Genomic DNA, 17,756 nt, shown 5'->3' with positions numbered 1-17,756 from the left:
CAGCACCTCTTTGGGGTGCCTGCCTCCCTGCTCCCCCAGCTTCCAGCCTCTTGCTGGCCACCCTGCCCTTGCTGCTCGCCTGCTCACCAGGTCTTTCAGGCACAGTGCCCCAAACTGGAGCTGACGAAGGATCAGCTCACGTGTCCTGCTTGCCCCTCTCTTGCCCGTGCTCTCCCGTACGTCACCTTTGCTACGGCAGGGTACTGCTGGCAGGTGTCTGGGGTCTTTTCCTGCAAATATCCCTGCTCAATTATTCTTGTTTCCTTCCCCTCCCCTGGTATTTTGCCTCCATCCTCACTGAAGTGTATCCTGTTTATTTCAGACCGTGTCTCCCATTTGTCACAAATTAAAGGACCTGCACAGATTTTCCTTGCCTGCTGCAAAGGAAACAGCCCGGCAAATTACAGATGCTACACAAACACTCACAGGTCCAAAAACAAGCAACATGCTTACTCTGCACGATGTGGAAGGTCAGGCAAAGTCTCTTTCTGAGACTGAGTTACCCCACAGCATGCAAATCAGGGCTTGGAAGTGATCAGTGAGAAGCTGGACGCAGGACGAGCATGGGAAGCACCATGGTTAAAGCTGTTTCTCTTCCCCGGGACCTGGCCCTGTTACAGCAGCTGAGAAATCCCTTCCTGCCCCAAGACAAATGAGGCTCAGCTGTAACACACCACAGTGTCCTGCAAGTTCCTGGTTAGGAGCTTTGCTGGTGTTGATCTCCTGCAGATCAGCTCTGCACGGTGCTGCGTGGTGGAGGATGCTCCTCGCTGCCCGCTGCCACGCATGCAGCAGCAGTGGTGTTGGGGCTGTGTTACCCCTGTCACCCCCTCCCCGTTTGCAGTCACACTGACCCAGTGGCACTCAGCTGCCCGTAAGGGTCTGAGGAGGAGCTGTGCAAAGAAGAGGATTCACCTCAGGCTGTTTGCAAATGTGGGGCCCGGGGAGCTCATATCAGCCAGAAGCAGACAGGATGAAACAAGGCAGGAGAAAGCCAGCAATGTGCCGGTGGGCAGCTCCAGGGGCAGGGGCACCTGTGGAGCACTTCTCCTCCTTCAGGGAGACACCTCTGGAGATGAACAGAGCTGCCCTGAAGAAATCCTCAACCCAACCAACAACTGCTCTGCAGAAAGCATCCCATGGCAGAGCTCAATGTCAGCTTCTGGGTACAGTGATGGGGATGCCGATGGGGCCAGGACTGGAGGTGCTCCCGTCCCAGCAGCAGACCCAGATTGCACATGCACCAGAGACCCAGGAGCACAGGGGCTCCTGGATAAGGTCTGCAGGCAAGGATAAGGTGCGCCCTGCCTAAAAAGCAGACCTGGATCCTGTGTTCAGGTCAGCTGCTCAGGCGGGAGGCAGTCATTTTAATGACAATCCCGTCTTAAGCTGCTGAGCTGACTCCAGTCCAAGTCCCTCTACTAAGCTCCTTGACATCCTGCTTAGAAAAGCATTATTAAAATCTAATTGCTCCGTGCATATATTGCTGCCTCAATTATAACTGAAGTAGAAGGGAGATGCAAGCAGTAATCAATCTCGCTGATGCTAATGCATACCCGAGGCAGGAACTGGCCCTGGGAGAAGTCAATTCAACACCACCTCCTAAAACCAAGGGGGTATTCACAGCGACTGCCCATGCTGCCAACAGCACAGTCAGTGTGCCCACGGGTGATTTCCCTGAACTGCTCTTTGATTTGGGTTGCTGACCAGGATGCTGCACCTGAGTTGATCTTACGTGCTCCCTGGTGTGCCTCTGTTGTACCAAAACACAATTACTTCACTGCTATAGACCACTTCAATCCATCTGCTCAGCGAGCTGCTGAAACCAACGGAGCTTCTTCACAACACAGTATTGTAAAACGAAGGCAGGCTGTGATAAAAATGATGCAGAAGTCATTAGGGACCTTCAGGTGAGCACCTCCCAGGGTAATTCCCCCATTGCTCAGTCTCATGGTCAGCTTATCTCAGGAGGGCTCACTTCTCCCCAGGCCCTCCTGTTTCTGTTCCGAGCTAAGTCCAAGCATGGATCCTCCGGGTATTGTCCTGGCATGAGGAGCTCCCCGAAACCCAGCCATGCTGCAGGTCTGGGAAGAAGCAGTAAAAATTGAACAAGAACCTGGTGATGTTTCAAAACGCCTCCAGATGATCACCAGAATTGTTCTTCTCCATCAGGACACGCATAACTGACCCAGAGGAATAGTGGAAACAATTGCCTGGTAGAAATAAAGTCGTAGCAGCCCCCTGTATCCCACTGCCTCTCCAGCAGAACAGTTAACCATGTGGATCCTGTGTGTAAACGCTGTGAGATGGAGACACCACAAGTGCCAAGGGAACACGGTGCCTTCTCCAGGCACTTTGCTGATCGTGCTCATCCCTCTTGATGCCGGGAAGTGCTGAGCATCATTTGAGAGCTGGGTGAAACACAGCCCAGCAGGGGTCGAGCCCATTGCTTCACTGCATGCCCAGCACTGCGCAAATGCCTCTGCACCAAGAACAATCCTGAAAGGAGATGTTTTCACAGCTGGTAACCAAGCGCGGAACAAAAGAAAGACAGAAAGTGGCCATTTGTGCTCAGAAAATTAAATCCAAATTTAATTCCAGTAATTATACCTTCATTAACACCCCATTTGCCATAAAGATGCATAAAATCCCAAAGTGAGTGCTGCAATTGCTCTGAAAGTGAGAAGAAGGTAACTGGGGAAATACTGCCAGCCCTTCCCTAGCCTGTAAAACCCTTAAGAAGCCTGGTTCGTTGTGAATGGTTATTGCTTGTAATTTAACTTCCCCAGCAACCGTCTGTAAATGAGCCAGCCAGCCAGAAACCCAGCGAGAGCAGCAGAGAACCCATAACAGAGCTGATTTATTCCAGCCTCCCCTGATTTAGCTATAGACAAATGCAATGCTTCCTGTGTGATCACCTGGGGCTTGGATGCTATTGTGGTGAACACAGCACGAGCCAAACTCTCACCGCTCTCCCCGCTGAAATCACACCCTGTTGGAGTCCATGATGAGTTGCAACAGCAGGTCCTGGCCTGGAGGTGTGTGATGTGAGCACAGTCAACGTGTGAAACCGTGCAGGACAGCCCAGGTCTTGATTTCAGTCCATCCCTCCAGTGTTTTGAGGTCATGCAGGAATCTGATCTTCCAAAACCTTTAAATCCAAGTCTTCTAAAAACATTAAACCCTCTGTGCTTCCAGTCCCTCCCAAGACTGTACATGGACTCTCTGCTAGACCGTCCAGGGTATGAATGGAGAGGTTGAGATGCCAGTGAGGACAACATCCACCCCCAAACCTGCAGGCTGCCCTGAGATATCATCCCAGGCTGAGGGTGAACCCCTGGCAACTGCTCTTTTGGGGTGATTTTTCAGCCTTTTGCTCCTGGGATGAATAAAACCAGCTGGCTTAGCTCAGCCACGCACTCACCATCTGAAGAAAGGCAAGTATACAAGCACATAGGAAGGCTCCCTCAGGAGAGACACATCAAGCCCACGAAGGCTGCAGGGTCTGAGGGTGCTAATCACACTCAACCCCTGTGTAATGCTATGGCGTAAGAGAAGCTGTCAGCCTGGTAAGAAGTCTAAAGGTTCAGTACATCGTGTCATACAATGGATAAAGCTTTGGTGGATTTTCTCCAGAAGGCTGCAGCACAGGCAGGCAGAATGTGCTAATTAAGAAACACCAGGTGAGTGCTAATGACAGAAGCTTCAGGAGGTGGGAGGAAGCGAAGAGGCTGAACCTTTCTCACCTCCTGTCCCCGGTGCTATGTGTTGCCACATAACTCAGTCACTGGAAAAAAAGGAAAGGAGCTTCCCGAGGAGGAAAGAAGTAAGACAAGGAGATGATGGCTGTGCTGTCTTCTGCTCTCTGGCCCTGATGATGAGAAACAGATTGTAAAAACCTTCCTTTTCTGCTAATGGATGGGAGAGTCCCAGTTTCACCTATGGGAAGAGAGGCAGAAGGTAGCTCACCCTGAAATGAGATGTCAATAAACCAGATCCCAGCAGAGACTACCAAGATGGCTGGGGGCTGGAGCACCTGAGAAGGCACTGAGGGAGCTGGGCTTGCTCAGCCTGGAGAAGAGATGGCTTTGGGGTAAACAAGAGCCCACTAGAACCCAGGAGAAGGATATCAAGAAGACAGAGCCAAAGTCTTTACAGCAGTGCACAGCAGGAGAATGAGACATAACAGCTGTCAGCTGGAAGAGGGAAGGCTCCAGCTTAACATAAGGATGTTTTCCTCCACAGTCAAACAGTTGAACATGTTGTGGAGCACCCAGCCTTGGAGGTTTTCAGGACTAGAATAAGCCCTGAGCAACCTTGTCTGATCTTAGAGCTGAGCTGGGCTTGGACTAGAGCCCTCCAGCATCCCTTCCAGCCTGAATGCATCTGTGGCTCTGTGAACCCAGGATGCTCTTCATTGCCAAGTATATATTGAATTGATATATTGAATAGATATATATACACCTTACTGCTGACAGCCTTTCTAAGCAAATGTTCTCTTATCCATATATTGTACATAGTGCCAGGACTGGTGCGATCCAGTCCTCAGTGAGGCAATTCCCAGCCCCTGGCACACTGTACGAGGGGACAAGATCCCCAGCTCTCTCCTCCCAGGGTATGCAAAGGCTGTAGGCAGCTGTACAGACCGGTTGTCTGTGTTAGAGGGGAAAAGGGAGGAAAGAGATCTTCCAAAGATGATTGGGAAGCAGTGGAGAAAACCCACGGGAAGCTGGAGCCTGAGGCAGATGGCAAAAGGACACGGGAGAAAGCTGGGTTAAGAGTCTTTGAGAGATGACACCCCAGGGATGAGAAGGTGAGGACAGTTTCCCTGTGCTTACTGACAAGTGGGAAACCTCCAGCCTGAAATAAATTAAGACGGCAGCTTATGTGATCCCCAGACATGTGGGGCAAATATATCTCTCCCCACCAGGCTTATTTCAATGGCAGACAAGGGATAACATTGATTTAATGTGTCTCGCCCTTGACAGACCCATGCTCGCTGTTAGGGTAACACCTTGTTATCTCCAAGTGCTTACAGTTTGATTTTTTGACACGAGCTAGTAAATAAGCCACCATCAAGAGAACTGAAGAGTTCAGGAGTCCATAAATCTCTTCATATAGAGCTACCTGGGCTGCTCCAAGCTGTGAATTCCCCTTTATAAAAGCTGTGAATCTCTCCCTGCAATGCTGCCCATCAGTCTCACATCATTTCAATAGGACCAAAGGCAGAAATAGATTTAACAGGTTTTAAGGAACGATCCACACAGCCTCAGTCAGTAAGTTTATCACACCAATGACTCCTCTCGGAGCTAAAATACATCTTCTAGCACAAGACAAGGGGTTTTGACTTGAAGGAGTTTGAGGGATGCAGATAAGCCAGTGCCCACTCTAAGTGTGTACGCCCTGGTCATTGTTTGAATCTGTTTAGCTGCAGTCAGCTGCGAAATCCCATTACACTGCTTTCTGCTAATGTGAAGAGCCTTCCACGGCTGGGAACCCCTTCCACTTGCAGGTGCTTTTAAGCTGAGATCAAGTTATTGCTTAACTTATTTCTGAAGCCCTGGGGAGATCCTTGAAATTATGTTTTCCAGACCTTAGATCAACCTTGTTGGTCCTTCCAGACTTAGTTTGCATCTTTCATCACCTGCACTGAAGTGTCAATCCCTCAGTGTGCACTGCATCCAGCCATGGGTTTACTGCTGCTGCTCCCAAACACGGGGCCCTGCTCTGAATTACCCCAACGAGATTGTGTTTGGCTCTGTGTTTCAGTGTCACACTGGGAGTTCATGCTTACCTCTGTGACTTTTAAGCCTCTTTCAGCCTCTCCAGTTCCAGGACACAACCCCGGAGCCGTGAGGGCGATTTGCATGGGATTTACATCCCAGCCACACCACCCTGCTGCTGTGCTCTGGTGCTGTGCCTCATCAGAGGCTGTGCTCTGACGGGTGTTGTTAAAATAACACCCTGGTACCTGTTCATCTGGCACCAGCACTATTTACTCATCAGCAAGACTCACATCTGACACTGACAATGCTATCAACAGGAGCTATCAACAAAAATACCACGCTGTTTATCGTTAAAAGATAGTCCATCTCAGGCCTGCACCTGACAGGCCGTTCTTTTTAGGCTATAAATAACGTCTTGCAGCAGTTTTGTCACCCACTTAAATGGTATTTGCCAAGCAAGGCTGGGAGCCCACCAAGTGAGCAGCTGGTACACGGGGAATGTGGTGATGTTTACGAGGCCTCGTGTTGTTAGACAAGCAACTCTTTCTCGAGAAGCAGACACTGCTCAGATGCAACATTTAGCTTTTCTCTAATTCCCTCAGCCACACCTCATCTGTCTGGCACTTCTGTAGTGCCTTTCAGCCCAGGCTGCCCGAGGATTTTACTTACTCTGGGGTCTAGCAGCTCTTTTACTTACTCACAGGGAGGAGCACGCACAAGCTAGAGTGGGTGGCTTCACTGCAGCCTGCAGAAAGCAAAAGCTGTCACTGCAAAGCCCGTGGGGACACAGGGCTGGACCTTCTCCATTGAACCCCTGCCAGTGAATCCAACCTGGGTAAAGGGCAGGGATGGAGAGGAGAAAACAACAGCTTCGCTCTTGGGAAACCTCTGCTCTGCCCGTGACCTTAAATGTTGCAACTATTTCAGAGACACATGAACCAAAGCTGGAGCTCTCTCCGACAACCCCTCTCCCTTCCCTCCTTTGCAGGCAGGCGATGATGGCATCACAGTTTCTTGTTGCTTTTCTAAGAAATCCAGCCCAACCTGCACCATCCCAGCCCTCAGCTCTGCCCTGGGAGCCGGCGTGCTGCCGCATGCTCACAGCATCCTCTGCCTTGCCAAATGCTCCTGCCTCCCTCTCCCGTCTCCATAATGCTTGCAGCTCCCCTCTGGCCACAGGAAAGCCCTTGCTGGCTTGTGTGAGCCTGTTCTCAAGGTCTCCAAGATGCAGATTTGAGCTTCAGGACTCAGCCAACTCCTAGGGAGTTACAGCTCAGACTAACCTTGCCTTAAAATGAAGATCTGGCTGGCTGCAGAAGATTCTCTCTGACACCAGCCTCTGAAAAACCACACCTGGCAGCACATCCATGGCTATGAGCAGGGTGCAAACACCGTGAACAACCGAATTTCCCTACATAGGCAAGGGGGCAGTGGGATGGAGTTTCCCCTGCCTGACAGACCCCTCTACAAGGCTGTGTCCCTGACAGCCACCCCAGGATCCCCACCCTAAGGAACTGCTCTACAGAGCACAGCTTTTCCCCTCGAACAAGCAGTTGTAATTGAAACCCAGTCCAAAAGCCTTTTGCTCCCTGGCTCTGCTCGATTATGAACTCTAACTGTGAAGCAAACCCCAGTGCTTTTTTTTTTTTTTTTTTTTTTTTTTTTTGATGACTTGAAAGGCACTAAATTAGTAATTTCCTGCACTCCCACTGGCTGCCCTGTGGTTTGCCCAAGCCAGATAAAGTGCGAGCCTTTGAGGTCCTTTCCCTGGCTTAGCAGGTTCCTTCAGCACAGATCAAAGCCGGGGACCTAATCCTGGAGGGGGGTGAGCATCCTCCAGTCTCACGGCTGTATTTCGGGTCATTCTGGTTTCGGTGCCTGACTTTTGACACCAAGGCAATATAAGAAGCAGAGACCAAGCAGTGCTCATCATACCCATGCTCCTGGGCAGACACGCTTCCCCTTTCCTGCAGCCCCCAGTCCTCAGGATATTGCAGCAATACCAGCAACAGGTACAGGCTTCAGCTCCAGCTGAACAAGGCACGAGTTAGTGTGCTCAGCCCAGGCTGGCAGGCTGAGGAAATGCCTTTTATTAACTCAACTAATATCTAGCTAGAAAATAAAAGACAAGCTTTAGGGCATGTGCACTTGTCTTTTCTTCCCAGGTATATCTGTGTGTCTAATAAAGGGTGTTATCTCTGCCCACAGGCTTTCGCTTGCTTATGGTGTTAGACCATCGTGGCTACAAAAGCCCCAGCCCCTTGGGAAGGCGGCTCTCCTTTAAGGGTTTAATCTGAAGCATTTGTCTTGGGGAATAGCAGGGGATGACAGGGATTGAAAAGCTGAAAAAGGCAAATGCTGTAACTGTCCTAAAAAAAGGAGAACCACAAACCCGCCAGCTTAACCTCACTTCTCAGAAGACAAGTGGAACAAGCCAACAACCTGTTGTAAGTGCCTGCAAGGAGCTGCATCATGGCTAACACGGATTTGTACCAGATAAGTCATACTGAACCAATCTGATTTCTTTTTGCAACAACATAATAGGCCTTGTGGACAGGAAGGACATAGACACCATTTATCCTGACTTCAGGAAGGCTTTGCTACTGCCTACTTTGACATTCTGATCTGCAAGTGAGACAAAAGACCAAGATAAAATGGCTGAAGGCTGGCAAGTCCCAGCTGAATAGCTGTACCCAGAGCTGCCAGCACAGAGGGATGTGTCGTGTGCTCCTTGGTCTGCAGGGGATCTGGTCAGCATTTCTGCGAGAGCTCAGGCACTGGGACAGACGGGAAGGCTGCAGGTGTCCAGGAAGGCAGGGCTGGAACTTGAAATGACCTTGATAGACTGGAGATGTGGCCTGGAAAACCTGCAGGTGATTTAACAGGGACAAATGCAAGATACTACACATGAGCAGGAACAAGTCCCTGCACAAATACAGGATGGTGGGGAAGGAGTGTCCTACTGATAGGGCTGTGGGGAGAGAGACAACCACCCAGATGGGATCCAGCACTCCTGTGCTGCTGTGAAACACTCGGAGCTGTCCCACCACAGAGCAATGGGAGCATCGTGGCCAGGAACGTGAGATGATCCTTGTGTGCTGGGAAGGGCAGCATGAGAACAGGACCCATGGGATACCACGCAGCAAGGACACAGCTCTTGGAACATAGTCTGGGGGGTTTAAAGAAAAATCCTTGGGGACTTCAGCCCAAGGGGCTGGAGATGAGGACCAGCACACTGCCCAGGTAGGACAGGTCTCTGTGCTGACCAGGACCCCAGTGGGATCAGAAGCAGGAGGTGGGAGTAGGAGACAACAGGGGAAGTTTGCCCTAAGACAGCCCCGCACAGTTGGCACATGGCATCCCACGAACAGTGGATGAATGTGAGGGTAACATCTCCCCTCGGGGAGAGCCTTGGAGCTGCTGTGACTGCAGCTCCCACAGCCAGCAGGGCTGCAAGGCAGCCCCTCTTCTTGGCTTTGCAAAGCTCTTCTCTTCCTTTTCTCCACGAGATAAAAATAATCCTTTTGCGTCAGTTCCATCACCGTGAGCAGTGAGACATTTTATTCATCTGCGATTTCTTCTCTTCTCTCATTTAAACAATTCCCCATTGAGCCCATCAAATTAATTTGAGCAAGGGCCATTATTTGGCCTGCCTGGCGGCGCAGGTGTCTCCTTTTCTTTTCTTTCACAGGGAGCTGGTAGATGGCACGAGCACGTGCTGGGGAGAGGCTTGGCAGGGGCTGGGAGCAGAGCTGGCTGATAAACTCAGTGCTACGGTTGTTATCGGGGTCCCAGAGGTTCAGCATGGCACAGAGGTCTGTAAATCTTCAGGAAACATGCAAATAAAATCCACAAGCAAGGGGCATCTTAGAGCCATGCATTTGGGGTGTTTTACAGACATACACTCACACTCACCCAGGAGAGAGCTGCCCTCTGTGTCTCTGCTGGCAGCCTCAGCTCGTTTCAACCCAGGCAGGCTGCTTGAGGAAGAGCGTGGTGGGCTCTGGCAGCAGCTTGAGAGGAGTTACAGGGATTCGCCAGGCTGGTCCTTGTAGCCACATCCCTTCCCACTCCAGGTCGAGTCAAATTTCCTGCCTTTGTCACTGCAGCAGATGCCAAGGGGCTGGCTCTGCAGGGAAGGACGCTGTCCCAGGGGGCCCAGACGATGCCCAGGGACAAGGTATGCAGTATCACAAGCAATGAAAAGCTGAAGAGCTTGGAGAAGAGTAAAAGCCCTCTCTCTCTCTGAGCTTTGCACTTGCCTTGGGCATTGCTGTGGAGCAAAGAAAAAACAGGACTGGGCCAGGCCTTGCAAATAAAGGCCAGTGTCCCATTTGCTGTCCCTGCTGAGTGCATCCTCAGGTGCTCAGGACACCACACAGCCATAAGCTAGAAAGAATGAGTTACATTTTTCCACCTAAGCTGCATGACCAATACAAACAGGCCAAATCAACCCCTGTGGAGATGCAGAGCCAACATGGAGCTGCTCACCTGCATCTCAGGATTATTTATGCTTTGCTGGCTGGAACACCCACGGGATGCCAGCTCCTCCCTGCCTGTCCCTTCACCCAACTGTCCTGTGACGGACATCACAGGGAGGCAGGACACATCCCCAGCTGCTAGGCCCTGCTGGAACAGGGGTTCTCCATCAGCACACCCCAACACCAGCTCCTCTTCCGAGGTATGAATGTGTCAGACGTGTCCCAGATGCACTCAGCAGGAGGGATGCACGGAGAAGAGAGGCTGCAGGGAGGCAGATCCATGGTGATTGTGGGTATCTCCTGCTCAGACAGGCTGGCTCCTGGGGAGATGAGTGTCCCCATCCCTCTTCAGAATGGAGAGGAGACACATCTCATCCTAGGAGACAGAGAGGCCAAGTCCAGGACCAGGTCTCCCAGGCCTTTGCACCACCTCCTCATGAAAAGCCATCGCTTTGCCCTTCAAATGCACCTTGCAGCTCAGGGGCTGAGCTCACAAGCTTTCCTCCTCCACATCCCTGCGGCACAGCCAGCGCTCAGAAATTGCTCTGGAGAAAGAGCAAGTCACCCTCAGACGACCTGCAGGACAAGCGTCCCCGCTGCTCCTGTCAGCAGGCAGCTGTAACCAGTCACTGCAGGGGACCAAGCACCAAAAGCCTCAGCAGGAGAGGCTGCAGGCTGGCTGGCCTGCTCTCAGACCCAGCTATGACTGGGAGAATCAGAGCATCCCCAAAAACCTCCCTCGCTGGCACTGCCGAGGGCACGCTTTGAGAGCAGCGCGTTCCCACAGGGCTCCAGCTGGCGTGAGCTCGCCCGGCCTTTGTTCAGGGGCTGTCATTCACATAAAGAAGTGGTGATTTCTAAGGATCCCCCGATTTTCTGGAGAGGATTTAAATCATGTGCACAGAAAGGAATCTGCAGAGGAGAGCTAAAGAAAGAAACGTGGAGGAAAGGCGAGCCAAGCAGCCTGAGGGGCTGCCATAGCACTGTGCTGTGCCCACTCCTCGGTGCCAAACAGCTTTCTGCAAGGTGTGGGAGAAAGCAGAGGCTCTGAGGAGCTGTGGAAGCTGAGCAGGCACATTCAGGCAATCACAGATCTCCCCAAAAATCCCTTTGAAGATGTCAATCAGGGCTCCTCGTTCTCTTGTCTCAGGCATTTCCCAGGGCAGGGAGCGATGTGCTCCTTGGGCTGTGGAGGAGCAAAGCCCAGACTGCGAGGGGGTGGTGGGCACCAAGTACAGACATAATCGGTCCAGGAGGGAGAGGATGGAAAGCCTTCACACAAAGCCGTTCTTCTAGCAACATAACTCTGCCACCGCAGAAAAATGCAAGGGAAGGAGTAAAATAAGGCACCACCGAAACCATTTTACTTGGCCAAATTCAGATTTCAGTTATATCCAGAAAATAGCAAACGCAGAGGAAAGATACCAGATTTATTTCAGGAGAGGAACGTTTAGTTCAGTGACTTGATTGTTACTGATCACAAAAAAAAAAATCCCCCAAGCTCTTTCCCCAGCCTCTCTCCAAACTCCTGGCATTGCAATAAGAAGCAGCCTTACATCACTTTCAAACACGGGCAACCTTTTTGTTATACAGATCTTCAAAGGAGGAACTAGTAAGTCAAAGCCAGTCCCAGCCAATGTGCAGTATCCCCCAGGCAGCACTTCAGCATCTCACAGGATGAGACTTGCACTTTAGAAATAATTCAGAAGTACTATTGAATTTTCTTAAAACGGGACATTTTCTTGCTCCAATTGCCAGTGTTTCCATTTCACATACTAAACACGCTTCATCCTGAGCGCTGAGAATTGACTTCAGCTTAAAATAACCTGTAAATACGCTGATGTCTCTCCTCTCTCCCCCAGCTGCCAAAGAGGGAGGTCACAGAAAGTGACATTACACAACAAAATTAAGGTTGGAGATGCATGGCCATGAGCAGCAAAAAGAAGAAGACCCCCATCTCTTTGACCTTGGGGTTCAGCAATCCTGCTGCTACACAGAGCTCTTGCCTCCTTTCACATACTTTGATGTGAGCCAAGAGTTATTTCACTGAAAATAAAGAAAAATGGTTTAACAACAGAAGATTCAAGCCCCTTAGGTCCACTCTGCTGGCTTGTTTGGGCTAGCTCTCCAGGCAGTGCTGGTGTCTGAGGTTGTGATGTGTCTGTCCAAGATCCAGACCTCTTTTTACCTGTGATGTAACACTCCCAGACAGCTGGATTTGTGCCACACAGCCACTCTCCTGTGCGAAGTGGCTATGTGCAGGGTCTCCAGACAGATATATATCCAAAGGCTTTTGATTCTGTGGGCTTCGAGTTGTGAGTCACAGGTTTGTGTAGCGAAATGGCCACAGGACACAAACGGCGTTGCTCACGCTGTGAGAAGTTGCACACAAGCAGTGTGCAAGACTCTTGCTGACCTCAGAGTGTGCTGGGGCCAGCATGCATTACCCAGGGGGACTGCCACAGCTTTCTTATGGAGAGCCCTGACCCTCTCCCAGGGACAGTGCACATGTAGCTCATGGCCACAGCACCCCAGTCCCGCACAGCCTGCAGGGTGCCAGAGGCCTGGGGCATCCCTGTAGCACCCTGGGAGACTGAGCCCCCAGAAAATGAGGGTTTTACAGCAGCAAGCTCCAGACTCAAAGCAGACTGGTATCTACTCAATCGGTGAGATGCTGTGCCTTGTTGCCAAAACCATCTGTCCTTAAATGACCCATGCAGGCGACATGGAAAGCTGTGAAAGGGCAGAAGTAGGGTTTTGCAAGTCCCTGGATCCACCTTGCAGTGCTCAGCTCTTCCCCTAGCAGTACAGAGAGCAGCTATCAGCAACTAGCCTAAATAACAGAGGAAGAACTGAAAGGAAATCAAAAAGCATTTATAGACCTCAGAGGAAGCAAAGCCATCAAGCTGCAGGTCAGTTTTTTATGAGATGCAAGCTTATTTGTGTGTGCCCCCATATCAGGGGGCCAAACTGCACAGCAGTGCTCGGTGCTGAATTCCTCCAGCACTGCTTGAGCTCTGTGCTCTTGGGCTACTGCACAATTAGCCAGCCCTGAAGAGACACGAGGAACTCCTGCTGTCACTCAGGCTGCACAGAGGCGGCTGCATGAATGCCAATGACAGAGGAGCATTTGCATGAGAACGGCAGGACCGGGAATAACACCACTAGAAGAACAAGACTCTTGAACCATTTGGAAAGGGGAGGTGAGCACTCTTCTTTCAGACAGAATGACAGCGCTTCAGAGCTGCTGAAGGAAAAACTCTGGGGACAAAGTGTACTTTCCCTAGTGCTAAACCTAGTGCTAAGCCAGTCCAGGACTGATGTGACCTTGGAGGGTGCACCTAATCTATTACTCGCTCCTGTAAACACAGGCAGTCCCACAGGGTTGCACATCCCGGGACAGAAGGGAGGGAGTTTGTGTTCCTCTCCCTGTGCCGACCAGTTCACCCCCCAACAGCTACTGGGGCCCCAGCAGATAGCGGTGGAGGCAGTGTTGGTAGGGATGGGCTGAAGAAGAGATTTCAGACACTCTCCTCGTGGATATTGTCTGGTGTGACAAGGTGCATGGCACACACACATGGGCAGGAAGGCTCAGTCTGCCCTGCTCCCCTGCAGCCCTGCTCCCTGCCCACCCACCCACACTGCCCAGACCCCGTCAGCCAGCATCTGCGGTCTGGGAGCAACCTGATCGTCCCTGAGGGACAGAGACAGAGGTGTGGAAACCAGTAGCAGGAACAGAGACTTAGATAATCATCCTAGATAATCCAAGATAAATATCCAAGATGAGCATCGGACCAAGAGGCTGGCTGCCTCCCTAGCCACAAGCCTGGGTACTGTCCAAGAAATTTTCCTCAGCCTCAGCAAATGCTGTATTTGAACCTTTCCTTGACCCGCCTTCTTGTCTTCTCCCACTCTGCTGTGCTCTCCCAACATTTCTAAAATCACTTTACATTTTTTTGATTCTCTCCTCTTCGCCTTTGGCCTTGATGGGTTGTGCCTGGCTATTTTAGCAGTGTTTTTTGTTTTTTTTTTTTTAAAAAAACACAAACCAAGGCCCACGAGCAACTACATTCTTCTGACTGTGATGACAAAATGCTTTAATTTCTTTTCGGGAACGAAACCCGAAAGGCTTACTAATTAAACAGCTCTGCCCCAAACCGATTCTTCTTCCAGCAATGCTTCCCTCGGGTGAACTCAACCACCAAGGTTGTTACAAATTAGGAACAATATTTTATTAGTTAAACAATTCTTGCCTAATGACTGCTGCAATATTTAAGGAGCACTTGGAGTCCAGAAGTGGCCTGGATGACAGCAGAGAGCCACTTGTTCTTAGTGCTGCTTCTTAAAATACTGCAAGAATTCCTGCTCCACCCCTGAGCTCTCAACAGAAGGATCCAAAACAGCTTCACCAGGACTCTCCACGACGCACAATATCTGTTGTCATGAGCCTTCTGCCCAAGCAGGGGGGGTTCCTGGGGAGATGCGTGCTCAGCACGCCAAGTGTGGCACTGTACTGGTGGCAGCTTGATTGCAAACCCACCTCCAGCAAGCTCTGCTCTGCTTTGTGGCTCCTCGTCCCACAAAGTTTGGGTTCAAGCCTCTTTGACCCCAAACTCCAGGCTCTTGGAGCTGGTGCTTAGCAGTTGTGTAGTGCATTCCCAGAGGACTCCCCAGAGCCTCACACTATCTAGGGACAAGAGCAACCGGCACAGAAAGCCTTTGCCGGGCTCACACCCCATGGAAATACAGCTCTCTGCCTCAAGGCACTGAGAAGTCCTCGTCCCCAGAGACCTCACTCAGCCTGTGGGGCTAGGGAAGGCTCCTGTCCCCAAACCACCAGGGTGAGGATGCCAGGACACTTGCTCTGCTCGGCACAAGCAGACTCCTTACCCAGCGTGTGCACAGATGTGCCCCCAGCACAAGTGCCTGTCCCCAGCTTCCTCTCAGCATCACGGGCGCCTGTCCCTGTGTGCCACTAAATGATCCAGGAGGCCAAAACTCACAGGGAGTTGCAGGCATTTTTTGAAGCCACTGCTCTCTGTCTTGGTGAAAAGTCACTTCTGAAAATGCTACCTGAGTGCTCTCAAAGAGTTCCCCTGTTGGTTTATTTCTGCCAAGTGCTCATAAACGGGGCTGTGATACCGCTGCTGACAGCGAAACTTGGACTATTAAATAACAGTCCTTAAAGATTCCAAAGTGTTTTACAAATATGAACTAATTAAGCTGCAGATCAGCCCTGAGAATTATTTTCATAGGTTTTGAACCTCCCCTTACATCTCAAGGACATGAACAGAGGAATGAACCAAGGTCTGATGAGAACCCGGGAGTGCTGATCCTCCCGATTCCCACTAATCCACCCCACCAGCTTTAACTAACAGGCAAACCAGAATAAATTCAGAGCTGCTGAAATCCCACTGGGATGAAATTAGCTCAGTCTCCCTCTGTGAGCCCTATCCTGGAAGCCCAGCAGCAGCCAAGGAATCTGCAGAACATGGAGCAGACAGCACCACGTCTATTTTTAGGGGAAGAAAGAGGATTGGGAATGACATGTGGCTATTAAGAGCTCTCTCTAGAAAGGGTGATTAGTCTGCTAGTCATACCTGTCAAAAGCAGCTGTCCCAGCTGTGTGGGAAGCTGGCAGAGAAGCTTCATAGGCAAACCCCTGTGACACTGGTGTGAAACAGAGAGGCTGTGGGACCTGGATGATCCCATGGCTGCCCTGTCCCATTGGTACGCCGAGCTCTGCCAGGCCTCAGCAAGGCCTCCCATCTCTGCAGGAGCTGAAGGAAACAAGACTGGGCAGCTGAGCTAGCAGATGCTTTGTTTGATGCAAAGGTCACAGCTTCCAGAAGCATCATTCATGGCTTCTCCTCCTGGATTTCAGGCAGGTTTCCCCTCAAGGCTCTGCAGGGATCAAGTGCTGGAGAGGCCAGATGAGGATACCCGGGTATTGGCCCAGACACACACTGGTTTCTCTATGTGCAAGGAGACAACCAGGATGCAAGGACCCTCTGCACTCTTAAAAACATACGGATATTCTGCTCCTGTTAACTCGGCCCTGGGGACTCGCAGGAAAGAGGGAGAAGTTAAGACATTTTACAGAGGAAAGCGGGCTGCACAGGGTAAGGGCTTAAAGAGCGCGCTGATTTGATCTTCAAAGGAGCTGGGATCAATACCCTGAAAGTGCATCTGGATCCCCACAGCGAGGTGGTACTCGTGCAAGTACAGCTGGAGGTGTGCAGCTAAGGACATGGAGGTTGGCGCTGGCACAGCGAGGAGGTGGACAGGAGGGTGCAGCGGATGGTGCTGCCTGTTCTGCCAGGGCCTGACCCCCGTCTTTTAAAACACCCTCTGACAGCTGCTGAGCAGCTGCAGGGCCCTGGTCACCATCATTTGGCATGGCAGATGCCACGTTGGCCACAAAGATGGGCCCAGCTCACAGCACAGAAAAATGATGAACTGGCTGGGAGAAGAGCTGGCTGTATCCTGAGGACCTGCACACACCGCCTGAACATCCCTTCTCTTTCTCCACATGTGGAGGAAACATTTAATTCAGGGTTTAGTGTCCCTGCAAGCCTAACCAAGCAAGTGGAAGACAGATAGCTTAATAACATCAGAGCAGCAGAGTCCATTTCCATCCCATTTATACATTGCCTGGGATATGGTACCTATTGCTTTAGGGTCAGCAGCAGGTGATTGTGCTGCTCCTGAACTCAGCTTAAACTGCTTTGTCAAGAACATGCAATTTCCCTTCCAGAAAGTTTGCAAAGGGGAAGAATCTTAAGAGACAGCAGCATTCGCACCTGTGTGGAGGGCTGCTGCTGGCCACCAGGAGTGGAGGGAGACATCCAAATTCATCCTGAGCCATGGCAGAGCATTGCTGGGTGCTGCACACCCCACAGCTGTGTGTGTGGAGGAGAGCAGACAGACACATTTCTGTGTGCGACCCGTCTCCACTGGTGAACCCTTGTGAAACCAGGACCAGTGACAGGACTTGTAAATCAACTAGGAAACTTGTCCTGAGTCAGGCTGAAAGCAGCCCTGACACCTCAGTTGTGGTTTTGATGGAAATCTAAAAGCATGAATATTATGAGACGCTATCCTCCACAGCTTCTGCACCCCCTAACACATGGCTTTGTTTTCTGTGCTCTCTCAACACAGGAAGATTTGCACTTCCAGTGGTGTCCATCGGAAGGGATGTTTTTAAAATCAGTCAGAACACTCTGGACTGACACCAGGGTGATTAGTTTCCTGCCAAAGACCTTGCTTAATGCAGTAGGCTGGTAGAGTATATAAAACCTTTGGGGATATATAAATAAAAAATGATCACCATGAGATATTGCTTTCTGGGTTCAATTCTAAAAAGCCTGAAACTGAAAAAGCTCCATTAAACAAGGGACAACTGGTTGTGAGAATTACTTGGGCCCAGAAATGATGCAGTGTTTACAACAATACAGGTCCTGTCTGGATGAAGCCCATAAAGTCTAATAAAGGAACCATGTGGGAGAGGTTCAGCATCCTGCAAGACTGGCACTCATGGCTGGGTGGG

General features: G+C 50.8%; 1 protein-coding gene across 1 annotated transcript in view; it reads right to left on the bottom strand.

Annotated features, from left to right (window-relative positions):
* The window catches only part of DNAI1 (dynein axonemal intermediate chain 1), a gene marked incomplete at both ends in the record, with an annotated part of 133,300 nt that overhangs the window by 7,349 nt on the left and 108,195 nt on the right, over positions 1 to 17,756 (bottom strand). The window lies entirely within an intron of this gene.

Source organism: Netta rufina (genome assembly GCF_964035555.1).
Source record: "Netta rufina genome assembly, chromosome: Z".
In the NCBI taxonomy this organism is placed as follows: Eukaryota; Metazoa; Chordata; class Aves; order Anseriformes; family Anatidae; genus Netta; species Netta rufina.
The sequence above is the reverse complement of the archived record's forward strand: the minus strand, read 5'-3'. Positions and strand labels throughout refer to the sequence as shown.